This window comes from Coenobita brevimanus, chromosome 100 (assembly GCF_032717465.1).
Source record: "Coenobita brevimanus isolate Jiangsu-jjx chromosome 100, ASM3271746v2, whole genome shotgun sequence".
Taxonomy (NCBI): domain Eukaryota; kingdom Metazoa; phylum Arthropoda; class Malacostraca; order Decapoda; family Coenobitidae; genus Coenobita; species Coenobita brevimanus.
In genome coordinates, this window is record NC_137053.1 from 63,418,160 (window position 1) to 63,424,327 (window position 6,168).

The window sequence follows — 6,168 nt, forward strand, 5'->3', positions numbered from 1 at the left end:
CCTTTCCTGCTCCTCCAACTTTCCTCCTCCTTCTTCCATCCCTCTCCTCTCCCTTTCCCCCTTGTCTCCTCCATCCTCTTTACTCTTTTCTTGTAATTTCTCTTCTACTCCTTCCTTCTGTTCTTCCTCTGTCACTCTCTATCTTATCTGCCTTGTCTTTTCCTCTTGTGCCCCTCTTTCCTTCTGCTCTCCCTCATCTCCAACTTCCATCTTCCTCATACTCCCTCTCTTTCTCCCATCCCTCTCCATTTCCTCTGTTCCTCTACCATTTCTCTTCCTCCTCCTCATTCTCTTCCACTTATTCCATTTTCCTCCTCCCTCTCACCTTGTCTCCTCCACCACCCTTATCTTCTTTTCAACTTCCATCTCACATTCTTCATTCTCCTCCTCCACCTATTTCCCCTTCTTTACTTTTCTCTCCTCCCTCTTTTCCCCCTGATCTTCATCCACCTCCTGTTTCTCTTTCACCCTTTCCTCTTCCCTTCACTTTCCTTTTCACCCTTGCCATCTTCCTCTCCTCTCCTCCTCCCTCTACCCCCTCCTTTTCTCTTGCACTTCCCTTTTGCTTCTGTGTACTGTTCTTCCTTCCCTGTATTCTATTCATTCTCCTGTCTCTTCCTTCCACATCCTCCTTCACCCATCCCCCCTGTCCTTCCTCTTCCCCCTACTCCTCTCGTTCTATTTCACCTCTCACGTTCATTCTTCTACCCTGTCTTCCCTATCCCATATTCCTCTTCTATGTCTCCCCCCTTCCTTTTCGCCTCCACCATTTTCTTTATACTCTTGTGCTCCTACAACTTCTCTTCCTCATTTTGTATCCCTTCCTCTCTTCCACTTCTCCCCCCCCCCTTCCTTTTTCTACTTGTCCCCCCCCCCCTTCCTTTTTCTACTTGTCCCCCCTTCCTCCTCCTCCTCTTCTACTTGTCCCCCCCCCTTCCTTTTTCTACTTGTCCCCCCCCCTTCCTTTTTCTACTTGTCCCCCCTTCCTCCTCCTCCTCTTCTACTTGTCCCCCCCCCTTCCTTTTTCTACTTGTCCCCCCTTCCTCCTCCTCGTCCCCCCTTCCTCCTCCTCCTCTTCTACTTGTCCCCCCCTTTCTCTCCTCTTCTACCCCATTTCCTCTTCAATCCCCCCTTGTTTCTACCCTTCCTCTCCTCTTCTACCTCCCCTCCTTCCTGTCCTCCTCTTCTACCCCCCCTTCCTCTCCTTCTGTCTCCCCCCCTTGTTTTCTACCTCTCCTTCCTGTCCTCCTCTACCCCCCCTTGTTTTCTACCCCTCCTTCCTGTCCTCTTCTGCCCCTCCTTCCTGTCCTCTTCTGCCCCCCCCTTCTATCCCTCTTCCTCTCCTTCTACCCCCCCTTGCTCTCCTCTTCTACCCCTCCCCTTCCTCTCCTCCTTTTCAGTCCCCCCCCCCATTCCTCTCCTCCTTTTCAACCCCCCCCCATTCCTCTCCTCCTTTTCAATCCCCCCCCCATTCCTCTCCTCCTTTTCAACCCCCCCCCATTCCTCTCCTCCTTTTCAAACCCCCCCCCATTCCTCTCCTCCTTTTCAAACCCCCCCCCATTCCTCTCCTCCTTTTCAAACCCCCCCCATTCCTCTCCTCCTTTTCAACCCCCCCCCATTCCTCTCCTTCTTTTCAATCCCCCCCCATTCCTCTCCTCCTCTATCCCCCCTTGCTCTCCTCTTCTACTTCCCCTTCCTCTTCAACCCCCCCATTCCTCTCTTCCACTCCTCCCCATGCTCTCCTCCTCTTCAACCCTTCCCCTTGCTCTCCTCCTCCTCCTCTCCTACTCCTCCCTCCTCTCTTACCCCCACTCCTTCCTTACCCCCACTCCTTCCTTACCCCCACTCCTTCCTGTCCTCTTCTATCCCCCCTTCCTGTCGTCTTCTACCCCCCCTTCCTGTCGTCTTCTACCCCCCCTTCCTGTCGTCTTCTACCCCCCCTTCCTGTCGTCTTCTACCCCCCCTTCCTGTCGTCTTCTACCTCTCCTTCCTGTCCTCATCTACCCCCCCCTTTTCTTCCCCCATTCCTCTTCTCTTCTATCCCTCTTCCTCTTCTACCCCTCCCCTTGCACTTCTCTATCCCCCCTTCCTCTTCAACTTCCTCATTCCTCTCTTCCACCCTTCCCCTTGCTCTCCTGCTCCTCTTCTACCCCCCCCCATTCTCCTGCTCCTCTTCTACCCCCCCCCATTCTCCTGCTCCTCTTCTACCCCCCCCCATTCTCCTGCTCCTCTTCTACCCCCCCCCTTCCTTTCCTCTTCTACCTCCCCCTTCCTTTCCTCTTCTACCTCCCCCTTCCTTTCCTCTTCTACCTCCCCCTTCCTTTCCTCTTCTACCCCCCCATTCTCCTGCTCCTCTTCTACCTCCCCCTTCCTTTCCTCTTCTACCTCCCCCTTCCTTTCCTCTTCTACCTCCCCCTTCCTTTCCTCTTCTACCTCCCCCTTCCTTTCCTCTTCTACCCCCCCCATTCTCCTGCTCCTCTTCTACCCCCCCCATTCTCCTGCTCCTCTTCTACCCCCCTTCCCCTCCTCTTACCCCCTCTCCTTCCTTTTCTCTTACCCCCTCTTCTACCTCCCCCCTTCCTTTCCTCTTCTACCTCCCCCCTTCCTTTCCTCTTCTACCCCCCCTTGCTCTCCTGCTCTTCTACCTCCCCCCTTCCTTTCCTCTTCTACCTCCCCCCTTCCTTTCCTCTTCTACCTCCCCCCTTCCTTTCCTCTTCTACCTCCCCCCTTCCTTTCCTCTTCTACCTCCCCCCTTCCTTTCCTCTTCTACCTCCCCCCTTCCTTTCCTCTTCTACCTCCCCCCTTTCTTTCCTTTTCTACCTCCCCCCTTCCTCTCCTCTTCTACCCCCCTTTCATCTTCCTTTTCTACCCCCTTTTTAAATTATTATTATTTTTTTAAACTACTTGCATGTAGTATGTGCTGTGTAGAAAATAAAATAAAATGGTAGACAATAAATCCATTTTATTCTTGCCAGCACAATATTATTTCTTACTGACGCCAGACGATTTTACTTAATTCTTGCTCTGGCGAGGAGAAGGAAGGGAGGGAGGGAGGGATTACACAGGAGGAGGAGGAAGAGGGAGGGAGGAGAAGAGGGAGGGAGGAAGAGGAGGAGGAAAAGAGGGAGGGAGGAAGAGGGAGGAGGAAGAGGAAGAGGGAGGGAGGAGAAGAGGGAGGGAGGAAGAGGAGGGGAGGAAGAGGAGGAGGAAGAGAAGAGGGAGAGAGGAGGAGGAAGAGAAGAGGGAGAGAGGAGGAGGAAGAGAAGAGGGAGGGAGGAGGAGAAGAGGGAGGGAGGAGGAGGAGGAAGAGGGAGGGAGGGAGGAGGAGGAAGAGGGAGGGAGGGAGGGAGGAGGAGGAGGAGGAGGGAGGGAGGAGGAGGAGGAGGAGGGTGGGGGGAGGAGGAGGAGGGGGGAGGAGGAGGAGGAGGGAGGGGGGGAGGAGGAGGAGGAGGAGGAGGGAGGGAGGGAGGAGGAGGAGGGAGGGAGGGAGGAGGAGGAGGGAGGGAGGGAGGAGGAGGAGGAGGGAGGGAGGAGGAGGAGGAAGAGGGAGGGAGGGAGGAGGAGGAGGAAGAGGGAGGGAGGAAGAGGGAGGGAGGAGGAAGAGGGATGGACGCAGGACGAAGAGTTAGGGCGGGAGTACGAGGAGGAAGAGGGAGGGAGGGAGGAGGAGGAAGAGGGAGGGAGGGAGGGAGGAGGAGGAGGAAGAGGGAGGGAGGGAGGAGGAGGAAGAGGGAGGGAGGGAGGGAGGAGAAGGAAGGAAGGGAGGGAGGGAGGAGGAGGAGGAGGAGGAGGAGGAGGAGGAGGAGGAGGAAGGAAGGGAGGGAGGGAGGAGGAGGAGGAGAAGGAAGGGAGGGAGGGAGGAGGAGGAGGAAGAGGGAGGGAGGGAGGAGGAGGAGGAAGAGGGAGGGAGGGAGGAGGAGGAAGAGGGAGGGAGGGAGGAGGAGGAGGAAGAGGGAGGGAGGGAGGAGGAGGAGGAAGAGGGAGGGAGGAGGAGGAGGAAGAGGGAGGGAGGAGGAGGAGGAGGAAGAGGGAGGGAGGAGGAGGAGGAGGAAGAGGGAGGGAGGAGGAGGAGGAGGAAGAGGGAGGGAGGGAGGAGGAGGAAGAGGGAGGAGGAAGAGGGAGGGATGGAGTTGGAAGAAGGAGGGAGGTCGGAGGAGGAAGAGGGAGGGAGGAGGAGGAGGAAGAGGGAGGGAGGGAGGAGGAGGAAGAGGGAGGGAGGGAGGGAGGAGGAGGAGGAAGAGGGAGGGAGGGAGGAGGAGGAGGAAGAGGGAGGGAGGGAGGGAGGAGGAGGAAGAGGGAGGGAGGGAGGGAGGAGGAGAGGAAGGGGGGGGGAGGGAGGGGGGAGGAGGAGGGAGGAGGGAGGGAGGGAGGAGGAGGAAGAGGGAGGGAGGGAGGGAGGAGGAGGAGGAAGAGGGAGGGAGGGAGGAGGAGGAGGAAGAGGGAGGGAGGGAGGAGGAGGAAGAGGGAGGGAGGGAGGAGGAAGAGGGAGGGAGGGAGGAGGAGGAGGAAGAGGGAGGGAAGGAGGAGGAGGAGGAAGAGGGAGGGAGGGAGGAGGAGGAAGAGGGAGGGAGGGAGGAGGAGGAAGAGGGAGGGAGGAGGAGGAAGAGGGAGGGAGGGAGAAGAGGGAGGGAGGGAGGAGAAGAGGGAGGGAGGGAGGAGGAGGAGGAAGAGGGAGGGAGGGAGGAGGAGGAGGAAGAGGGAGGGAGGGAGGAGGAGGAGGAAGAGGGAGGGAGGGAGGAAGAGGGAGGGAGGGAGGAAGAGGGAGGGAGGGAGGAGGAGGAAGAGGGAGGGAGGGAGGAGGAGGAAGAGGGAGGGAGGAGGAGGAAGAGGGAGGGAGGGAGGAGGAAGAGGGAGGGAGGGAGGGAGGAGGAAGAGGGAGGGAGGGAGGAGGAAGAGGGAGGGAGGAGGAAGAGGGAGGAGGAAGAGGAGGGAGGAGGAAGAGGAGGGAGGAAGAGGTAGGGAGGAGGAGGAGGAGGGAGGAAGAGGGAGGGAGGGAGGGAGGAGGAGGAGGAAGAGGGAGGGAGGGAGGAGGAGGAAGGGGGAAGAGGAAGGAGGAAGAGGGAGGGAGGGAGGAGGAGGAAGAGGGAGGGAGGGAGGAGGGAGGAAGAGGGAGGGAGGAGGAGGGAGGGAGGAGGAAGAGGGAGGGAGGAGGAAGAGGGAGGGAGGAGGAAGGAGGGAGGAGGAAGAGGGAGGGAGGAGGAAGAGGGAGGGAGGAGGAAGAGGGAGGGAGGAGGAGGAAGAGGGAGGGAGGAGGAGGAAGAGGGAGGGAGGAGGAGGAAGAGGGAGGGAGGAGGAGGAGGAAGAGGGAGGGAGGAGGAAGAGGGAGGGAGGAGGAAGAGGGAGGGAGGGAGGAGGAAGAGGGAGGGAGGGAGGAGGGAGGAAGGGAGGAAGAGGGAGGGAGGGAAGAGGAGGAAGGGAGGGAGGAGGAGGAAGGGAGGAAGAGGGAGGGAGGAGGAAGAGGGAGGGAGGAGGAAGAGGGAGGGAGGGAGGGAGGAAGAGGGAGGGAGGGAGGGAGGAGGAAGAGGGAGGGAGGGAGGAGGAAGAGGGAGGGAGGGAGGAGGAAGAGGGAGGGAGGGAGGAGGAAGAGGGAGGGAGGGAAAAGAGGGAGGGAGGGAGGGAAAAGAGGGAGGGAGGGAGGGAAAAGAGGGAGGGAGGAGGAGGAAGAGGGAGGGAGGAGGAAGAGGGAGGGAGGAGGAGGAGGAGGAAGAGGGAGGGAGGAGGAGGAAGAGGAGGAAGAGGGAGGGAGGGAGAAGGAAGGAGGGAGGGAGGGAGGAAGAGGGAGAGAGGGAGGAGGAGGGAGGGAGGAAGAGGGAGGAGGAGGGAGGGAGGAGGAAGAGGGAGGGAGGAGGAGGAAGAGGGAGGGAGGAGGAGGAAGGGGGAGCGAGGAGGAGAAGGAAGAGGGAGGGAGGAGGAGGAAGAGGGAGGGAGGAAGAGGAGGAAGAGGGAGGGAGGGAGAAGGAAGGAGGGAGGGAGAAGGAAGGAGGGAGGGAGGGAGGAAGAGGGAGAGAGGGAGGAGGAGGGAGGGAGGAGGAGGGAGGGAGGAAGAGGGAGGAGGAGGGAGGGAGGAGGAAGAGGGAGGGAGGAGGAAGAGGGAGGGAGGAGGAGGAAGAGGGAGGGAGGAGGAGGAAGAGGAGGGAGGGAAGAGGAAGAGGGAGGGAGGGAGGAGGA